The following is a 19,820-nucleotide window of genomic DNA, read 5'->3' on the forward strand; positions in this document are numbered from 1 at the left end:
CAGAGGGCAGCTGAGTCTGACAGAAAATGCTGCAGGAAAAACAGGCAGTGGTTCTAATTTAGGGCTGCTCTTTTAACTCAGTGCACATTGGCAGGATAAAACTTAATGCTGACAATGCAGAAAGGAGCTGTGCTCACCTATCACCTTGCTGAGGCCTGGGTTTTCAAGCAGCTGCTCTATCTCTGCTTGGGCACAGGAACTTTACAGATTATATCACTTGCCAGCCTATATGCTTGCCAAGCATTCTGTAAGAAGCTCTTTGTGTTTAAAGATTTTTTTTTTTTCTGGAGCTCATGGTCAGAAATGTGCTAGGTTCAAAGCTTAGTCCTCTGAATACCAGGCTTTTTTCATCAGCATCAGTCTGGTCAAGCACTTAAATGCATGCTTAAGTTTTAGTGCATGCCTAATAGAGTTATAAACATCTTCAGGAGTGTCCTTTGCTGCCCTGCTGAACAGGCACAGTCCGAAGTGTAAATGTAGTTGTCTCACTGAATCAGAGCACACTGCTAACATGTTCGCACCAGCTGAGACAGAGCAGTGCACTGCCTATATTAACAAGGTGAGATTTCAGAGTGACATCAGAGGACACAGAGACCTCTTTTTATTAGTGCTTGCTGCACCATGACATAGCTGCAAGGCAAGAGACTGAGCTGGAGCAGAAGGATCCTGAAACACAGCCTGAAAGGGTCTGGGCCTTTCAAATCTCTGCTCGCCTTCTGCGCAGGCACGCAATGCAGAGGGTTTCTTCTTGTGTGTGCCATCACACATCTCACTTTCTCATGGTAGGACAAATAGGCTACCAAGAGCAGAAAGTAGGACATTTGGCCTCTCTCCTCTATGGGAGGTGCAATGCAGATTGGCTTCCTGAGAACTAGGACAGCACCTCTGAAAGTAGAGCAGCTGGTCACCCTGTTCGTATGTGCCTTACTTATAAATGTATCCTTTAAAGCTCATGCTGTAAGAGGCGTTTTTGGCCCATTTAGGGAAACGTTTTCTCAAAAAGGGACAGATATACTGGAACTGGCCAAAACCTTTGCTTTCCATCTGGAGCGAAGTCGGAGCTGCATTCAGGGGGTGTGTTGCATTGTTTCTTGTGTATTGAGTGGTAGCACAGTGAGGCATTTGCTTTTCAGCAGCAGGACATGGACAGATGACACTGCCCTGCAGTGTTAGATGATGCTTTACTGAAACAAGGAACTGCTACTAAATCAAACTTCTATGTGTGTGTGCAGTGCTTTTAACTATGTTTGATCAGAAGCAAAAATGTGACTTTCACTTAAGATATCTTGAGAAAGTTGATTCATTGCCCTTCACTGAGTTCCTTCTCCAAGTGCAATTAGGTGCACAATGCATACAACATTGCTAGGGGGATGGCAGCACACTGAACTGGTCAGCAGGATGTGCCTGGGAAGTGAACAGCAGTCAGTGTTAGTAAACAGCAGCACAGGGGTGTAAGCCAGGTCAGCTGACATGGCTCTTGGAAAGGCACTGCTGTCCTTACTTGGGCACAGCCATTGCTGTTTTCAGCCCACTGCAGCCTACAGTAATCTCATGTGGGATCCTCACCTTGAACCAGAGGTCACTCAGGCTGGCTGTGCAGTGCTGATGTCTGGATTCACACTTCTGGGACTTGTCATCCTGAAGGCAGGTATGAGGCTGAAATCATAGTAGTTAGTGAGGGAGGCTAATGGAAAGGAAAGCCTTCCCATTTTTGCCTCCAGTAAGTGTGCTGTGGTAATGAGCCTGGTGGCTCCAGTTGTAGTGAGAAGCTCGCTGCCGTGAGAGCAGGTCTTTAATCCACATGAAGAGGTGTTTCATAAGCTGTATGGGGTGCTCTGATTTGAATATTAATACCCAGAATGCTTATTCAGCTCACAGCCATTTTGCAGAAACACTGTGTCTCTGTGGAGCCAGACCCAGCCTACGGGTGTTCCAGTTTTGGTTGTTTTTTTTTCTTGCGAAGACAGTGGCAGGTTGTCCTGTATTTTTAATTCAGTAGTATTATTCAGCCAAGAAGTCTCTGAACTGTGTTATATAATAAATGATTTTAGATTTAATGAAAGTGCAAAGGAGGCTGTAGGACGGTGGGTTTGGTCTACATAGCCAAGTGACCTGCTAGTGACGTACTTCATAAAGTTACTTATACAGGGCAACACCTTCTAAAATAAAACAGGAGGCAGAGACTGTGACAGTGAGCCCTCAGTTTTGAAGGCCTTCAGCACAAACCAAGGATGAATATTTGGTCTGAACTGAGGTGCAATTCTCTAGCAGTGTCAGCCTTGCCATTTTGTTTTTCACATGGATGTTTGTGGGTAGATCCAGAGAAATTACTGTGACAGCTCTGCTGTGGCACTGCCTTCCACCAAGCTGTTCTTCATCCAGAGTAGAGGTTTCTGCATGCAGAGCAGTGGCAGGCTTGCAGTGAGGGGGAGGTCGTGGAAGTGGATGTGGACAACCCAGATAATTTTTAGTACTAGGGCATGCTTGTGATAAAGTTGGAGGAAGATGCTTGGGCTGCTGATGCTAGACCTTGATTGTGCTGCAACAATGCTTGCTGCCTTGTGGAAGATCCTGCCCACAAAACCAGACACCACAAACAGTGGGTAAATTGTCACTCCTGCAGTGCCATCACAACACTGTTTGCTGTCCCCAGTGCTGGGAAGAGATGGACCGAGTACTGGTTTTGTCTGTGGATAGTTGCTATGTAACATCATTTTTACTGCGTTTATTTGTACATGAGGGAAGAGCCTTGCTTATTGCTTTGGACCAAATTTGAAATTTCAACTGCAAGGCCTATGATAGAAGCAGTGTTCCCAGGTCAAGCAGACATACCCTTTCAGAGACTCATGGGGTCTCCCAGAACCTAAAGGACTTCAGTCTAGATGAATGAGTGCTAGCAGAGAGAGCCAGACCCTAAGTGAGTGACTGCAGTGGTAACCTGCTGACAGCAGTGAGAAAATTCCATTGGGGCAAGGATAGCAACACAAATATCATAACTAGAGACAGTGCTTCTGGATGAAGGCCATCTCCCCTGCCCTTCACTTGTGTGGCCACACAGGGTATGTGCATGTGGCATGAACCTGATCACTCTGCCAGAGCTGGTTTTCTTTAGCACCAGGGTGGGTTTGAAGCACCTCTGTTTTCAGTGTGGGACTGGCTTGTGGCCCAGCCTGGGCTGGATACCAGTGTTCTCACTGCCTCTGGAAGAATAGGCATGGATCAGACTACCACACAAAGGACTTGTATTTCCAGACCACTATTTAACCCCACCAGAGGGTGGCCAAGCTACTTCAGGGCAGCATGTGACAAAATCAAGGGCTCTGATTGCTGTCTTGGAGATTTTCATGAGGGTTGCATGGATAGCTTTGTCTTGATTTCAAATGGTCTGCTTGGTTCTGATCACTCAGTTACTATAAAGAGATAGTTAAGAAGATGCCCTGTAATGAGAAAGAGGAGTGTGAAGTGCTGGGGGGATGGATGGGTGAGGAAATCACGCCAGGTATAACAAACAGACCTAGGATGCAGGAAGGTTTCCTTCCTTGGGAAACAAAACTGGAGGCTTGCAAGCTTCTTTAGATGAAGTGTGGCCAGGGCTGAATCAGGAAGTGGCAGAGCCTCCTGTGAAGTGACAAATCTGAGGAGAGGGATTTGTTTTTTCTCCTTCAAGGAGGCACAGAAAGTTGTATGAGGGTGATTTACATGCTTAAGCAAGGTTTTGGCATTTGTGCTCAGCCTTGTGGTTCATTTCCTCATTCACTCAAACGTACAAAGAATGAACAAATGTTTGGTAAACAGGAACCTAAGGTTTCAGCGATGAAAAGCTTTCACCCTCACCCACAGAGCTGCTTGCAGTGTTGGAAATGTTTTCCACACGGTGATGTGTTGTCTCATGCCTGATATGCTGTGCTGCTCCAGCCCTCTCCCCACAGCATTGTGTCCCCCTCCCACAGAGCCCCACACAGGAGCCTGGTGGGCAGAGTGCCCTTTGCTGCTAACGCCTGGATTAGGGGGAGAAGCTGATGATGAGGTGGCCTCTCCAGATCATCCTCTGTGAGTGCTGGCAAGGGCAGAGTTGGGAAACTTGCACAGCTGTTTCCTGAGCTTGGTTCAGACTATGAATAAGTGGAGAACTCTCCAATCAGTGGAGCTGTTGGGCCAGGTATTTGCAAGCACTTTATTTGATAGTTTCTTTTTACTGTGGCTGCTGAACAGGGTGGACAAAACAAAGAGAGGAACCTTTCATGCCTCAGCATTCTGCAGCATCCGGTGTTTTCATGAAACCACAAGGGACCTTAAGGAAGAACAAGCACTTGGTTTATAGGCATTTAAATGGATGAAACAAAGAAGGGGCTGTGCTGTTCGGTGATCTCCCAAAGTCAGTGAGTCCAAAGAGTATAGATTTGCAGGACCTCAAGGCTGGAGCCCATTCTGCCTGGGCTGCAGTCTGCATAAGCCCACCTCTGCTTGTGCTGCCCCTGGGGCTGATAGAGCTGGTGCTGTGTGGCCAGTATTCAGCTCAGTCTTGCTGTTCATGTTTAAAAGCCTCTCAGGAAGATGACTGCAGCCCTCTGCAGCTGTCTAGGGTTTCACCCTGAGCAGAGATGCATGGGAAGCTGGGAGGCAGGGTTCTGCAGTCTGTGCTCTGGCTTGACCTGCAGGGCCATGGGGTCCTGGTTCAGATCTCTGTGCAAGTGTATAGTGAGAGGCAGCACTGAAACAGATCTGGTGGCAAAAGCTGGGAGACTGCTGCTCCCATGGTTACTCCTGGTGCTTTTTATAGAGCACTGCACTGTAACAGTGGAGCTGGGAAGGAAAGGGTGGTGGTAGTGTGTGCTTCTTAATCAGCCTTGCTCATCTCTTCTCAGTGCCCAAGTCAACCGAAGTGCAAAGCGAAAGCAATTGTGCAGAAACAATGTAATGCTGGGAGTTCTCTCCATCACCTAAAAACTAGTGTCCCTGAACACAGCTCCTGGGCTTGCTGGAACAGCAAGGTGGGCTGTCCTCACTGCTTGTTCAGTGTGCCTTGTTCTTTGGGCCACAGGAAGCCACAGCTGCAGCTATAGGATTCTAAGCAACCAAGGAACAGGTGATCCACAGCAAACTCAAGCTTTTCTGTCTCATTAAGTCTTCCCAGATTCCTGCTTTCTCCTCTCTGCTGGTGATCTAGTATCATTTGGGAAGAAAGGAGGAGATAGAATTGATAAATAAGGTTTGCTTGTGTTTTCTAGTCACCCAGGGCCTCTGGACACCTTACTGAAGTGTATCATAAATGACTGAGGCATCTAGGCATGACCAGTGAGCAGCATGGGCTGTGTGCTTTCACACCTGCAGCACACATTTCCACCAGGTGGGCTAAGCATGTCCCACAGCCTCTTTTCACTCTAGGGTTGTTCTCACCTGCATGGCACAGTGAGGTGCCAGGCAAGTGCTTTCCTTCCTTTTGCAGAGATTGTTCGTTTCTGGGTTTCCTGAAGGCTCCAGATTTCAGACCGTGAGGTAAAAGGCTTGGCCATGTGCTCACTCTCCCTGTCTGACCTAAAGCATGGCCAGATCACTTCCAATTAACCTGAAAGGAAAACTTGGTCCTAAGAATGTTTTAGAAGTTTGTAGAAGGGTGAAGACTGAATCAAGTGCTAATGTTTTATTATCTAGCTCTCTTAGCAAGCTCTCTCCATTCACTGAGCTCCAGTAAAATTTTGAAGTCATACTTTAGGTGCGGAAGAGACCTCATAAATTCTAGTACTTACAGAATCTCTGAAAAATGTTCGTTCTTTGAGAATGTCTTTGTTGAAACCCAGTGAAGAGCATGTGAGGAGCTTCCAGGGCAAAGGTGCAGAGATACAGTCTAAGCAGTCTCAATGGTTTTCATCAGCTTAGTGGAAAAAAGAATTGTATGTTGCACAAGGATATCTCTTCAAAAAAGACTCAATTATAAGTTTCCACATTACATAAATGACTTAAAGCTTAGGAGTTAGGAGATTAAAACATACTTTGGTCATGCCACATTGCCTGGACAGGCACCCACAAGCCATGCTACCTGATATGGCTGCACTGCAGGAGTGGCAGGGCAAGGCGCAGTGCCAGGACCAGGCTCTGAGCCCTGTGTGCCAGTGGGATTCCCACCAAGTGACTTCAGCTGAGTACATACGAGTTGTCTTCAGTGCTGGTTTTGTGAAAAATTTAAACTTGCTCCTGGTGGTTTCCTTTTCTAGACAGTCGCACAGATCCATGGGGCTTGTATAGAATTTATGTAGAATGTAAGCAAGTCTTGGATGTGTATCCTACACAATTGTACCGTGACCTGGTACATAAAAATGCAGAATTCTTACTTTGTTCCCTTCTAGTTGAATTCCTATTGTTAATGCCAGATGTTCCTGTTCAGCAGTATTGTGTACTTAATTATCAGCTGAAAAGCTGTAGGATTGATGGGAGATGAACAGAAGGTCAGTGTGGTCTCCCAGGTTAGCATGGGTGGGGATAACTGCAAGCTCTGTAGCGCTATCCCAGATTTGAGAATATCCTAGGCTTTGGCTGGTGAGTTCCATCGGGCTAGGTAATACTTCCTATGTCCTGTCCTGGATGAACTGGAGTTTGAGTAGGCTTTGACACTAGCCATTTTAGAGCATCTGCTTATCTAAAAGCCCTGGTCACGAAGTAGATGAAATTTCCAGACCTCCCAGTCATTATTTTTGATGGCTGAGTTTCTGTGGATCATATCTTTAATGTTATCCTGAAATATATTTTGGTGTGGTGTAAGTGCATTATCACTGAGAGACAACACAAAGTGCCTCAGGTATTAGGCAGAGGACCAAATCTTGTCCATGGGATGAATATTTGCAGTTCCTCTTGACTCCCCGCTATCTGAAGGTCAAGTGTACCCACAGTCTCCTACAAAGCTGAAAAGATAAGAATGCCGAAGATGTGGAAAGAGGGCAAAGGTAGTTATCAGTAGTTTCCAGTTCCTTTGTTCTGGCAGTGGGGGGGGTAACAATGTACGTAAGAGAAGACAGATGGATCAAACTGAGCTTGGTTTCTAGCTGCTAGTGTTGAGGCATTCTGTTATCTTGGTTTAAGTGGCTTTGAACTCCTACATACCCCTTTTTGCTAAGGCCAGGCCCAGTTGTGCCCTTGACTGACTGTACATTGCTTCTGCTGACTTAGGCAGGTCTGTCTTGCAAGCAGTGCAGTGAGGATAAGGGGCGTGCAAGAGGCATTCAGGTGCTCTGCCCCTGGTCTGCAAAGACCTCTCTGTATGTAGTCCTTCATTCAGAGATCAGTGAGTCAGCAGTACTCAATGCTCTCTGCTAAACAGTGATGTTGAGAAGGCAAACACCTTAAGAAACTCAGTCTTATGCATGGAGATTACAAACGGAGAGCATGCTGAGCCTATGGGCATGCTTCCAGGGATAGCTAGAGTTCTGGTCTGCCAGCAAGTGCTGCAGCTTTTGGGTTTTGGTGTGGTAACGAGACCTGCGTTCTCCAGCCTTGTGCTTTCTGTGTACAGAAAGATGAAGGGATTCCTAGACACTTATTGGGAACAAAACAGCTAAACCCACCTGAATGAAGAGCAGGGCACCCTAAGAGAGCTGACCTTCCCCCAGCCCTTTTGCTGTTCAAGATCTCCTACAGTGGATCACTTCACAAAACTCTTCCTGCTCTTTAGAGTAGGGTTGAATTTATCCATGTCCTCTTGTGCAGGGGCTCTGAAATCTCTCACAAACTGGAAACAAGCCTGGTATTTTCTTCTCTTTAACTGTGCCTTTCCAATCTCTTGCTCTTCTGTCCTTGCCAGGTCAGCGCAGAATGTTAGGTGGCAGAGGCACATGGTGAGCACGCTCAGGTGTTGCACAACCTGCTTTGTGTTGCTGTGCCTGCTCTGCCAGGTCTGTGGGCTCCAACAGGAGACAGTTACCATTTCTGAAGAAAAACAAAATAAAATAAAAAACAACACAGGATTCAAATGCTTATCTCCAGACTGCACCCTCCAAACAGTTGCTCTGCCTTAGCAGACAGCCCCTTCTGCCTTGGGCTAAGCTTGGTGCAGCCTGCAGTATGGGAGTGGATAGCAGCCTGGAGCAGCAGGCAGCAAAAGGTGAAATGGTTTGCATTTAGACTGAAGCATGGAGTGAGCACTACCATCTGTAAAGGGACAAGGCCACAAACTCCATCCTGAGGGAAGCCTCCTAGGCAGTTCAACAGGATGCAAAATAAATTACTATAAAGTCTACAATACTTTAAAAATAAAAAATCTGCATGTATTTTATGGGGGTACAGGATTTCTGAGTTAGCAATAATCTTCCTATTATCCTAATATCCTATTGAATAGAGTGACATAAAAACCCCGTAGGAGAGGCTGTCTTTCTCCATTTAAACTTGAAAAGGCTTCCCCAGAAGAACAGAAGCCAAAGCTGCATGCTCTTGGTGATGTGGGGCTATCCCAAGGCAGGGTCCCCCTGCTCTGTGCCCAGTGGTTGAATCTCGAGGATACCTTCCCACTGGGTGCTGAGCTAAGCTTCCAGATTGCTCCATGCAGGGACACCAAATAGCCTCCAAATGGCAGTGGATACTCCAAAGCTGCTACTAACTGGATTTGTTCTTTGCAGGCAACCCTTTTTCTCTGGGTGCCAGAATGCTGCTTTGTGGCAGCTAATGACTCAGACCAGAACTGAGCTGATGATTTATAAAGGAAAGGCTTTGTATCTGCTGCCTTAAGTGCCTGCCTTGCCAACTTGCCTTTCTCCATGACCTCTCTTCTGATCCCCTTGCCACTCACATTCTGGGTATTTCCAGCTACCTCTGAGCAAGGCATTAATGTAGATAAATATGACTGCAAGGAAGTAATGGCCAAATACACTCTGCATCATCTATATGCACTGGTTGGGGGGTGATTTTTCATTTCATACATCATTTGCTATTTCAGCATGTGGCAATTCTGCAAAATGAGGCAGGAGAATTGAAGAGCTGAAGAGCTCATCCTTTGTTTCCACTGTTCCCACACCATGAGCACCAGCATGTGGTGGTTACTGGGTGGCAATGGGATAGCTTGTGTGGTTCTTGCTCTGACCTCATGGTAGCCACATCGGGCTCCTTTCCTCTTTATCCTTCTGCCTCTTTTTTTCTTCTCTCATCTTAAGCACATCTGTGTAGAGTTAACCTACTTTCCCACCCACCCCTAAACTTCCACCTCACTGTGTTCTGTATCTTTTGGTATAATTGGTCCCAGCATATCAAACACCACCAGCCCTCTCCCCTAACTCCTATAAGAGCTCATACACCAGTGAAATAATCTTTCCCACCTGGGCCACTCCTGTGGTTTCATATCACTAAATCCTCCCCTGTGAGCTGAAGAAGAGTTTAAGGTAACATCTGCTCAGCTTTATATTAGTTGTGTTCATACTGATGGTCCCTTGGTTCTCATTGCTAAGCAAGTAAGGGGAACGTCTCTGCAAGAGTCCCACATTTTCTGGGAGATAACAAATTCTACCGGGTTAACCCTGCTATTAGAGACCTCATTAAAATCAAGGATGTAGGTTCAGTAAATTTTCTCTCCCAGCCTGCTGTGCTTATTCCGCTTGCCTATTTTCCTCCTGAGTTTCTTCCTGGATTAATTTTCTCCCTGTCACTGATGGGCTGAGAGTGAGGAGCAGGGCCCCTTCCCCTGTGGCACAAGCTGCTAGCTCACATCTCCCTGCAGCTGGTAGTAACTGCCTGTTGGCCTTGCTGCTGAGCCATGTGCCAAGTCTTCTGCTGGAGAGCTACCTAATTGCTGCTCCTCAAAGCCAAGGAGCATCCTGCTGTGGTGCCCACCAACTCCTTCTGAAAGCTATGGGCAAGAGGGATCTGCAAAGTGTTGGAGAGACCTGCTTGATCCCAGGGACATTTTGAAGGTCATCCTCTCCATGTTGCAGGATCGGGGGGGGAACTACAGGGTGTCTTTCTGAAGATCTCTACTCTTTGTGGTGTTCTATGCCAGGTGAACTCATTCATTTTAACAGTATGCTGCTGCACTCCTTGAAGTGAGCCATCAATTGATTTTTGGTGACTTCTTAATGTGTTTGTTCCTCCTTTTTCCTGAGCAACAGCACAGGCACTGCTGCATTTGGCAGAAGAACAAAGTCTCATTGTTCAAAGCCTGCACACTCCAGCATCAGCTGGGACAAACGCGATTGCGCTCTTTGACCTCAATCTCCAAAGCAAACTGGACAAAAAGTGTAAAAGCTCAAAATCCCAAGTTAGAAAAAAAAAAAAAAACACCCTCACCTTTACTTTGTCTCTAGAGGACTCTGTCAAGCCCAGTTTTTCATCTTTCTTTTTATTAGGAATACCTCTTCAGAAACCTGAAAATAGCTTCTCCTCTTCTCTTGATTTGTCCCCTTTGGACTGACCCAGCTCACCACATCCATTTGGTTATGCAGCTCAGTCATCAGCACGTGTCTACCTGCCACTGGATGTTGTGCTTGCTACTGCATCTGCTCAGGGACAGCCACAGGCAGGACTTGGGGTCATGCAGGATTGGTTTTGGAGTAGTTACAAAAAGTAAACCTGCTATTAAATTTTTTCACAGCCAAGTGGTGGAAATAGCCTTCCCCCAGGCTCTTGTCTGTCAGGTTGCAAATGCTGAGGCAGGTGCTGGGGTTGATACCTTGGCTCTTGCACAGCTCCATCCCGGTGTGCGAGCCCAGGAGAATGGGCTGATCCTTGTCTTGCTGCAGGGCTGTTTTCTGCAGTTTATTTTCTCCTGTTCTCTCTGTGCCAGTTTTAGCTGAAAGGTGCTTGCTGCTCAGGAAGTTGTCGGGTGACTTGCTATTAAAAGTACTCAGGAATCCTGCCCTGAATTTTAGCTGCCTTTTTACTTTTTTTTTTTTTTTTCCCTGCTAGTTTTTGAGTCCTACCTTTTTCATGCAAGAAAAGTCCATTTATCTCAATATCTTTGGGATGTTTTGGACTTATTATAGTCCAAAATTTTCCCCTTGGCTGTCCTTGGTAAAAACTGATGGATGTCTTAGTTTGAAACTGGCTTTTAACCACTCAAAACAAGCAATGCTAGGATAAAGTTTCTTACATCAATACAGCGCTTGATTTTTCTGTCTTAAATGTACCTGAAAGAAAGGGCACCTTTTCTGACATGCTTATCTACATTTCAGAAGCATGGCATGGTGTTACTTTGCCAATGTGTACCTGTGTAATTTTTTTCCACGTAGGCCAGTTTTCTCCTTCAGTCTGATGGCTGCTCTACCCAGGAGGTATCCAGAAGGAAAGACTGCACAAGAGTGATGAGATGGTTACTTATGTCTCTTCCGTGGGATATATCATGCAGCCCAAAATTGTCCTGAAACCTTTTCTGTTGACGTGACAAATTGTAAACTCATATCCAGTTTCCTGTGTGCTAACCCTGCAAAGTCTTTCACTGCATTTGGGTCTCCTCCTCCCATAGGGTGTCTTAATTTTGGAATATGTCTTCCCTGGACATATTAGTCTGTGTGTCCTTCGATCTAGGTCATTTTCTCCCCAGGTCCCACTTTTTTTTGTCCTTTTGTATTACATTCCACTCCTTGCCAGTGATTGCATCTCCTCCCCAATGTAGTATCAACTGCAGTTTTAATAAATGCACTGTCTAATGCTTTTTCTAGATCATTAATGAAGATGGTAAATAAAACTTAGGCTAACACCAGTTTCTAGTAATAACCCTACTGGATGTCTCCCTGCAATGTGACAGTTTGTTGTTGATTGCTATTCATCACTGAGACTGAATGTCAGTGTCCCTGTGTGGGGTAATTTATATTCATTTAACATAATTCATCACAGAATCAGAGAAAAACATGGCTAGGAAGGACCTCAAGAGGTTGGTTTCAGAAATATTCCTGACGTTTTCAGCCTGCTGTTAAATGCCTGCAAGGGGACAGGTCTCGCATCCTTCCCAGGCAGTCACTGTTCTAGCACTTTGGCTTTTCCCAAGCATCTAACCTTAATCTCTCATGCTGCAACTCAAGCCTGTTGTTTCTTGCATCCCTCAGAGTGGATACATTTGGAGCACAGCTTATTCCCTCTTTTTCTGGATTTATGCTTTGCACTGTTGAATATTGTTGCGTCTCACCCAGTCTTCTTGCTGGGGTAAACAACCTCCATAGAACAAATCTTTCATCAGAAGTCCTGTTTCCCAGACATTTGATCCTACTTTCTTCTGGATTCTCCTGAGATAAATGTTGCCCCAGTGCTGGGTAATGTGGAGGGTTCAGCTGTGTGCTTCACAGACTCAGCCCCTCAGTATGCCCTGGGATGGTAATGTCTGTCTGAGACAAAAAGGCCTTTTTTTTTTGGTTGTTCATTTCAGATTTCTGAGTTGCTGTACTGCTCCACATCTGCCCAACAGGTTGTCTCTTGTTTTGTCCTACTGCAGCTGATTGTACCTATATCTAGGCACAGCTTTGCTTCCCTCCTTATTGAATTACATCCTATTTTTCAGACCTTTCATCTGTCACATCAAGATGATTTTTAATTCTAATCCTGTTCTCTCACATCCTTGTAGCTCATCTCAGCTTGGTGCCATCTGCATACTTAATAAGGATGCTTGTTATTATATCATCCACTGGTTAATAAAAAAACAGTGAATGAAATGGGAGCAGGCTGGAGCCCTGTTGAACCCTACCCATTCCTCCTTATATTTTGCCAGCGACACCTTTCTGAGTACAGTCTTCCTACCAGCTTTGCCTCCTTCCCTCAGAGGGACTGTCAAGGTCACGTTTCCTTGGCTTCCTTCTTGTAACGTGAGGTGAAGCAGTACCAAAGCTCCAACCAAAGTCAAGATGTAAGACTTCTGCTTTGCCTCTATCTGCAAGCCCTGTTGCACGATGAAATTAGGTCAATTTGATATGATTTGCTCCTGGCAAATCAGCACTGGCTGTTCCTCTTCTCTTTGTTGTTTCCTAGGTGCTGATGATTAGTTAGCTTAATTATTTGTTCCAGTGCTTTTCCAGGAACCGAAATTGAGCTGACTGGCCATAATAACTGCCTTGCTCCTCATTTCCCCTTTCTGCAGCCAGGCAGGGAGCTGCTCTGTAAGGAGCCTTGTGGCTCATGATGGCCCCTCCTAGGCCAGCCCCTTCCCAGGGCTCTTCTGCAGTGGTGCCAAAGCAATACTTTCCTTACCCGTCCTTTGACTACTGCTTTAGAGCTGGAATACTCTGATCATCTTCCCTTTCTGTTCTAGTTATGCCTCCTTTGCATGCCTTTCTCAACTTTATCCTTACTTGTATGTGCTCAACTTTATCCTTACTTGTATGTGCTAAACATTTGTGCCCGTCCTTAGTCATTTGCACATCTCAGTTTTCTGTTGGCTTCCTCCTTGTCTGTGAGGCCACTGCAGATTTAATGACTTGGCAAGCTCACTTTGCACTGTTTCTTAACCTTCCTTTGCACTGGTACGACTTCATGTTTTTGCCATTGTGTTGTTTTATTTTTTCTGCAAAAAATCTCAGCACTCTTGAAAGCATTTGTTCTGGAACTCGTTTCCCTCAGATCTCTCTTACCAGTCTGCTGGGTTACGTGGGAATATCCATGATGCTCATAAGCAAATCCTCTTAATGGAAAAGTGTAGAAAACAAGACTTTCAATGAAATTGCAGGCTTCACCCTCTTCCAAATAGACTTTCCCAACCTGTGTATACTTCTTGTTTTCTCTTTGTCTCTTAGCAGAATTAAGTGCCACAAGCCAAATTCTGACCTCATTTACACCAGTAAAATGTAAGTCTGTTCCAGAAAACAGCTAAAGTTGTTTTGGGCTTACAGTGATGAAAATGAGAGCGGAATCTGCCTCATTAATCCCCCAATCCACAGAAAGTTAATGAATCCAAGAGGAAATAGCTCTTCAGAAGGGAGCCCTGGAAAGAATTAGCGACGGACTTAATGGGATTATGGGAGAAAAATGCTTTAACAAATCCAAATCAATCCTCTCTTCAAAATAGTCATAGTGCCAAAATAAATAAAAACACTGTTTTGGGAAGGAAAAGGTTAAAAAGCTATGAAAATAAAATCTCTCAGCCTGTTCTGATGATAGTAGTCCCGCAGAATGAGCGCAACCCAGAAAGGCTGAGTCAGCAATACCCTACCTGCTGCTTCATGTTGGGCTGTGGGACTCGGTGGGAAGAAACTCAAATCTCCCACTTTAACCAAGGGGTCCTTCTGCAATTTCAGGCTCAATGAAAGACACATTGAGATCAGTCAGCATTACGAATAGGGATGGATGGAACAGGTCTGGCGGCTAGAAACCTTTCTCCTTGTCATCTAGCCAGTCGGACATTCAGCCTCCAGAGCCATTCCTCCAGTCTGTGCTTAGGCTTTTTATTCTGTTAATTACCATCTTCTTGCCATTCCTCCTCAATACTGTGTATGGCACCAGAGCTGGATTTGCCACAGATAGGCATAGAAGACCCTGCTTCTGTGGTGTTATGGGATGTTTCAGTTGATGGCCTGCCTTTGTGCAATCAAGTAGAAGGGGGAAATATTCTGAGCAACTGGCCAGAGCCAGCCTCTTCCAGCCAGGCAGGCACATTCGTGTGCTGATAGAAAGAAAAGGAAGGAGCAAAAGGCTCATCCTGTGCCTATTTGTAACAGCTGAAGGCAACATGAGCTGCTACCCACGTAAATGCACCGACTTCTTTCATCTCCCCCCAGCGAGGTGGCTTTCTCCATTTGCCCAGCTACTCTAGTCAACCTGAATGAAGGGCTAGGACAAAGTAATTAAAGCATGGTCTCCTCTGTTTATATCCAGGAGCACACCATTACCAAAGGCAATCCTGCATTCAGGATGCTGACTTTCTATTCTGATAGTCTGATGATCTTTGAGGAAGAGCTGGGCTTTATGTACAGATCCCCAGTTTCCAAGGAAAGCTGGGCTAAACGAAAGCATTCAGAGGGGAAACACAAGACTGTGGGAGGTCTACAAAGTCTTTCCTATGGTGAGAGATTTCAGAGGACTGATATATTTTATGTAATTTAGAAGTTATAAGGTTGCTTGATATCAGCAAAAAAGAGCTGTGGTAGAAAAGAGATTTCTAACTGGGGACTTCAATTTAGAGAAAAACGTTGAGCAATTCAGTGGTTAGAAGTAGAGAAAGACATGTGCAGACCGAAAAAATTTGCACTTCTTCTAGGAGAATAGTTAACCAGAGAAATGTCTTTTCTAGCACCCTGGTAGACCCTCCAGATCTTTCAGTCTTCCAGCCAAGAAGAGGTGGCTTTCTACCAGATACATGGCAGCTCAAAGGGAAGTCCTGGGTCTGCTTCAGAAATGACTGGCAAGATTCCCTGAATCCCTTACGCAATAGGTTACACTTGATGATTGTAATGGTCTCATGCTGACCTTAAACAATGAATTTCTGACATTCAGCTGCTCTCAAGTGTAGCGTTTTATTATATAGCAGTTTGGGATCAAAAATAGCTGTAATCAGTGAATTAAACAGAAAAATTAGCAATGTAGTTGCTTCAGCACCCCTTGTGCTCCTTAATTTGATCGTTTATGTTATGTCCTTAGATTTTTTAGTGTTCTGCAGGACTGTGTGTTGGACACAGAATCACATTACAGGGGTAATTGGGAGGCAGCTGGGGAGTTTCGGCAGCTGGGAAGGGGACCACAAGCACTCTTGGCTCTTTGGGAGGCGGTGTGGATTTGTGGGAGAAGTACATTAACTGAATGCTAAGATCATCAGAAGTGAAAGTCAAAAGGATTGACAATAATATTTGTCTCATTTTAAAGTTACCATTTCCAGAAGAGAACAACGGCGTACAGTGAAATAGGAGCTACTGTTCGGCCTGCAGACTGGTGATCTCTCAAATCTTGCAGCAAAATGGTTTTTTCAGTGCAGCTTGATTAGTTTAAACCCAAAGCGTAGCTGCTATTTGCAATGATGTTATTTACAGAGGCTTAAGGCCAAATACTTGAGGAAAACCCTGCTGTTGCAGGGCACAGCTCTTGCTTGGTCTGTGTGTGCTGCAGAGGTTTGCATTGGTCTAGAACCAGTGACCACATCCTCAGTAATGTACAGCTGAGACAGATTTTGCTTCAGTTGCCACAGTTATTCTGCCTTTGGATATTTGCTCTCCTGTGCAAATCCTAGAAACTACTGCTCTGCTTCTTTGTTGCCCATTAAACCTTGCAACCAGCCAGTGCGTGAGCATGGTTTAAGGGAAGGAGGGGAGTGAAGCTGGGGCTGGGAAGGCAGAGCAGGTTTAGTTATCAGCTGCTGTGAAAGGGATGGGGCCTGGACAGATAAGGTGCCTCTCACTAGCATTTTCATCTGGATGAGAAAAACAGTTGTCCTGGTTGCGCCAGATAATTGCAGTTTGATGAGGCGCAGGGTGTGGCCAACTGGTCTCCCCTTGGGGGCATGCTGGGAGAGAAGATCCCCATGAGAACCTAAGGTGCTCCAACTTGTGGTGGATGCTCAGGCTGTGGCTCTGAGTGAGAACCATCTGCAAGTAAAACCTACTGCAAACTGACCAGTGTTGCTTCTATGCTTCTTTATTTTGCTGACGTAGATATAGCCTCTACGTCTGTGTCACAGTCAAAACACTCTAGTATCGCTTATTTGTCAAGATCATAAAGATTAAGTTAATTTATATTTCAAAGGGGCCCTCCGAAGGAACTGTCTTTGTCATGATGTGATTACCAGGAAGGCCAAAGTCTTTAGTCTCTGCCCTGTGACTTCTTGAGGACGTGAGGCTGCCTCTCTGCTGAGAACAGACTCATTCCTTTTCTCTCAAGTTTCCTTATTTAATATCCTTGCCTTGAGTCTGGTCTATGCTAATTTGTTACTAACTGGTGAGGATTAATGCAGAGGAAATATAAAGCTGTGAGGTTACAAGACAGTCCTGGGCTTGGTTATCAGAAGCCACTGTAACCTTTCATTCTCCCCAGTCAGTGTTGCCACAGCTGTGATTTCCAAGGTGAGACGTGGACTTCCAGGAGATCTGAAGGCTCAGCAGTAATCAAAAAGATCTGCACTCCCTATTTATTGTGCTGTAATTACTTTATTTAGATCCATTTTGTTTTATTGATCTTTGGTTCCTCCTTGTCAGCTTAGTTTTAATTCTTTCTTCCACATTTCCTTGTCTCAGGCTTTTGGAGGCAACTTGGAGGGCTTCCAGTCATCAGGGCCAAAGTCTCACTAGCACTGCCCTACTGGCATGTCCCTGGTGGAACTAAGCTGCAGGTTGCTGCATATCAAATGGGGATGATCCAGCTCAGGTGAATTCATGCTTTTCCAAGGTGAGTACTAATGCTCTCTGCCACTTCTTGGGACTCTCTGTGATGTCCTGGACACTCACCATTATTTAAGATCCTACATAACTTTTCACATTGTTAGCACCATTAGCTACTATTAGGCGATCATACATTTAATTCTCTGAACTTTACATTATCTCTTTGATTTAATGTAGATAAACTGTTGTTTTTTTAAGCTGCTAAATATTATTAGAGTCTGACTCTCCCAGCCTGTGCCAGTGATGGGCAAATTGAATCCTATTTTATGTGTAATTTCTCAATCAGAGAACAAAGTGCTTTGGCAATCTGGATCAAAGGCACAAGTCATTATTATTGTTGGAATAGTGAAGTGAGCTCCTGGAAAAATCGTGCTGACTTCTTCTTTGTAGGATGCCTGCACTGTGGAGCCTTTGATGTCTAATGGTCTGGCACCATAACTTGTGTAGATATAGCATTGCCTGTAAACAGAAAGAGGTAACGAATGAGTAGATCATTATTTACTACTTTTAAGACTTCAGAACACAACTCAGAAATCCCATGTGCATGAAGCAATCCATATAAGACAAAAGATATTAGAAAGAGAGTGATGAGTGAGCCTTTCATTTGATCTAGCAGGGCCATTCCATTTTTTAATTTTATTTTTTTTTTCAAATTCTTCATCCTATTTTAGATGGACGTTCCATCAGGAAGATGAGGTATTCTCACTCTACATCTTTAAAACTGGTGTTGTTGGAAGATCAGTGTTGTTCTTTGTGTTGTTTTTCCTGAACTCTGTGCTCCCCAAACTACTGTGAAAGCAATGAATATATTCCCATGGCAACAGAAGCACAGAGCCTGGGAACTGATCTCAGCAGGGCTCCTCCTCTGGCAATCCCCAGCTGGTGTAAATCGAGCATTTCTCGTGCTGGCACAGGTAGATGCTGAGGAAGGCATCATTTTGGGTTTGAGTTTCAGGAAGCAGTATACACAGTCCTAATGAGCCATATCTCATTCTGTCTCTAATTTGCTAAGTCTGTAAAATTGTAAGTGCTGTAAAATAGATGGAAGGGGGAGAGTGGCGAGGAATGCTTTTGTGTTTTCTTCATCTACCTGTACATGGGGAAAACCCAGGACCAGAATGACATGGGTGCAGCATGCAGGTTGAACAGCCTGCAGCCAGACTCATCTTGTGAGCAGTGTCATGATGCTGGTGGAAAACTTCGCATAAAGGAGAAAGCCAGCTCAGGAGCAGGGCCAGGGGAAAGCCCCTGGTTGCTTGCAAGAGCCACTTAGCCTGGAGTGACAAAGCATGTTGGATCTCATTCTTGTCTCGTTGCCTGTGGGGTAGAGGCTGTGTTTGGGCAGTCCTCCAGCTAGTGCATGTGCAATGGGGGCCCACTTGCTGCAGCCCCATGGGGTGGGGGCTTGCACCTGCAGAAGGGTGCCAGCAGCAAAAACCCACTGTATTATCCCTATTGTTAGCTTTGCTTCCCTAACCTTTGTTCAGTGTCTGTTTCATTCTGGAAGCACATTAAGCCCCTCCATCAGTAGAGGTTTGCTAGGAAGATGATGGATTCCCATGGAACTGAGATCCAGGTATAGCCAGAGAGTACAACCAGAACACCTCTAACCAAGTCCTGCCACCTTTCTCCTCCTCTGTGGCAGCTTACACTGTGCTCATCAGGAGAGGGGAAGCTGGTGGAGAAAATGTTGGGAAACTTCTAGAGGTGCTAATTAAGCAACTTTAGGTTATAAACATCTTTAATTGGACTAATTTTTGGTGTCACATATTGCCTCTTGATGAGAAGAGTCCTAAAATTAAAGCTGTTTTAATCTGTCTCCTGTTCCTTCTCTCTTCTGTTTGTCTTTTTGGTTGCAAAGAAGAAAAAAAAAATCACTGACACTTCTTGGGCTTTAGTGAATACTGCTATTTTTAAGGCGTTAAATTTGATTTACTTCAAATCTGACCCAGAACTCCATGCTGAGACCAGACTGCCTTTATCAGTGCTGTAGCTAGCTTTCCATTTTTGCATGCAGATTTTTAAAAACAGACAAAAATCAGGCTGGTAAAAGATGCTAGCTCACCCCCACCTTAACTAGTAGTGTTCTTCATTTTAACCTTTGACCAGGGATCCTGAAGTACATCACTGTCTTCTTGTGACAAATGGAATGTCATCCTCCTTTCTTCTTCTTTCTTTTTCTTTTTTAGTAAATGTTTCTTAAATGACAGAGTTGGTCTTGTATTGAATTACAAGATCCAAGCACCACCCATTTTCCCTTTGTGGCTCTTCATCACTGTCATGGGCCAGCTGATATTTTCCAGCCTCTATGGGAGCTGGCGTTGCAGTCCACACCAGGCAGGTCATGGCCTGCTCTGCCCAGGGAATCACTAAATATGTCAGATTTCAGAATTCCCTGTTTGAACTGGTTAGAAATTCAGGAGTACCTGCTGGTGTATCTCTTGTGCAAGATCAGTTTTAAATCCATGCCTCAAAATTAGTGGCTCTCTGATGGCACAGAACTGCACGAGCATGGGGGCCAAGTGAAGGAAGGAGCATTGATAGATGCGTGAGAAGTTCTCAAGT

At 45.0% G+C, this 19,820-nt stretch overlaps 1 long non-coding RNA gene across 1 annotated transcript; it reads left to right on the plus strand.

Annotated features, from left to right (window-relative positions):
• Nucleotides 1-1,431: 1,431 nt before the first annotated feature.
• Nucleotides 1,432-19,048, plus strand: LOC116228239 (uncharacterized). The gene is made up of 3 exons (XR_016464213.1): nucleotides 1,432-1,648; nucleotides 17,112-17,262; nucleotides 17,927-19,048. It is a non-coding gene; the product is annotated as an uncharacterized LOC116228239 (long non-coding RNA).
• The last annotated feature ends 772 nt before the right edge of the window (nucleotides 19,049-19,820 follow it).

The sequence above is a fragment of the Phasianus colchicus genome, chromosome 2 (genome assembly GCF_987193195.1).
Source record: "Phasianus colchicus chromosome 2, bPhaCol1.hap1.1, whole genome shotgun sequence".
Classification (NCBI taxonomy): domain Eukaryota; kingdom Metazoa; phylum Chordata; class Aves; order Galliformes; family Phasianidae; genus Phasianus; species Phasianus colchicus.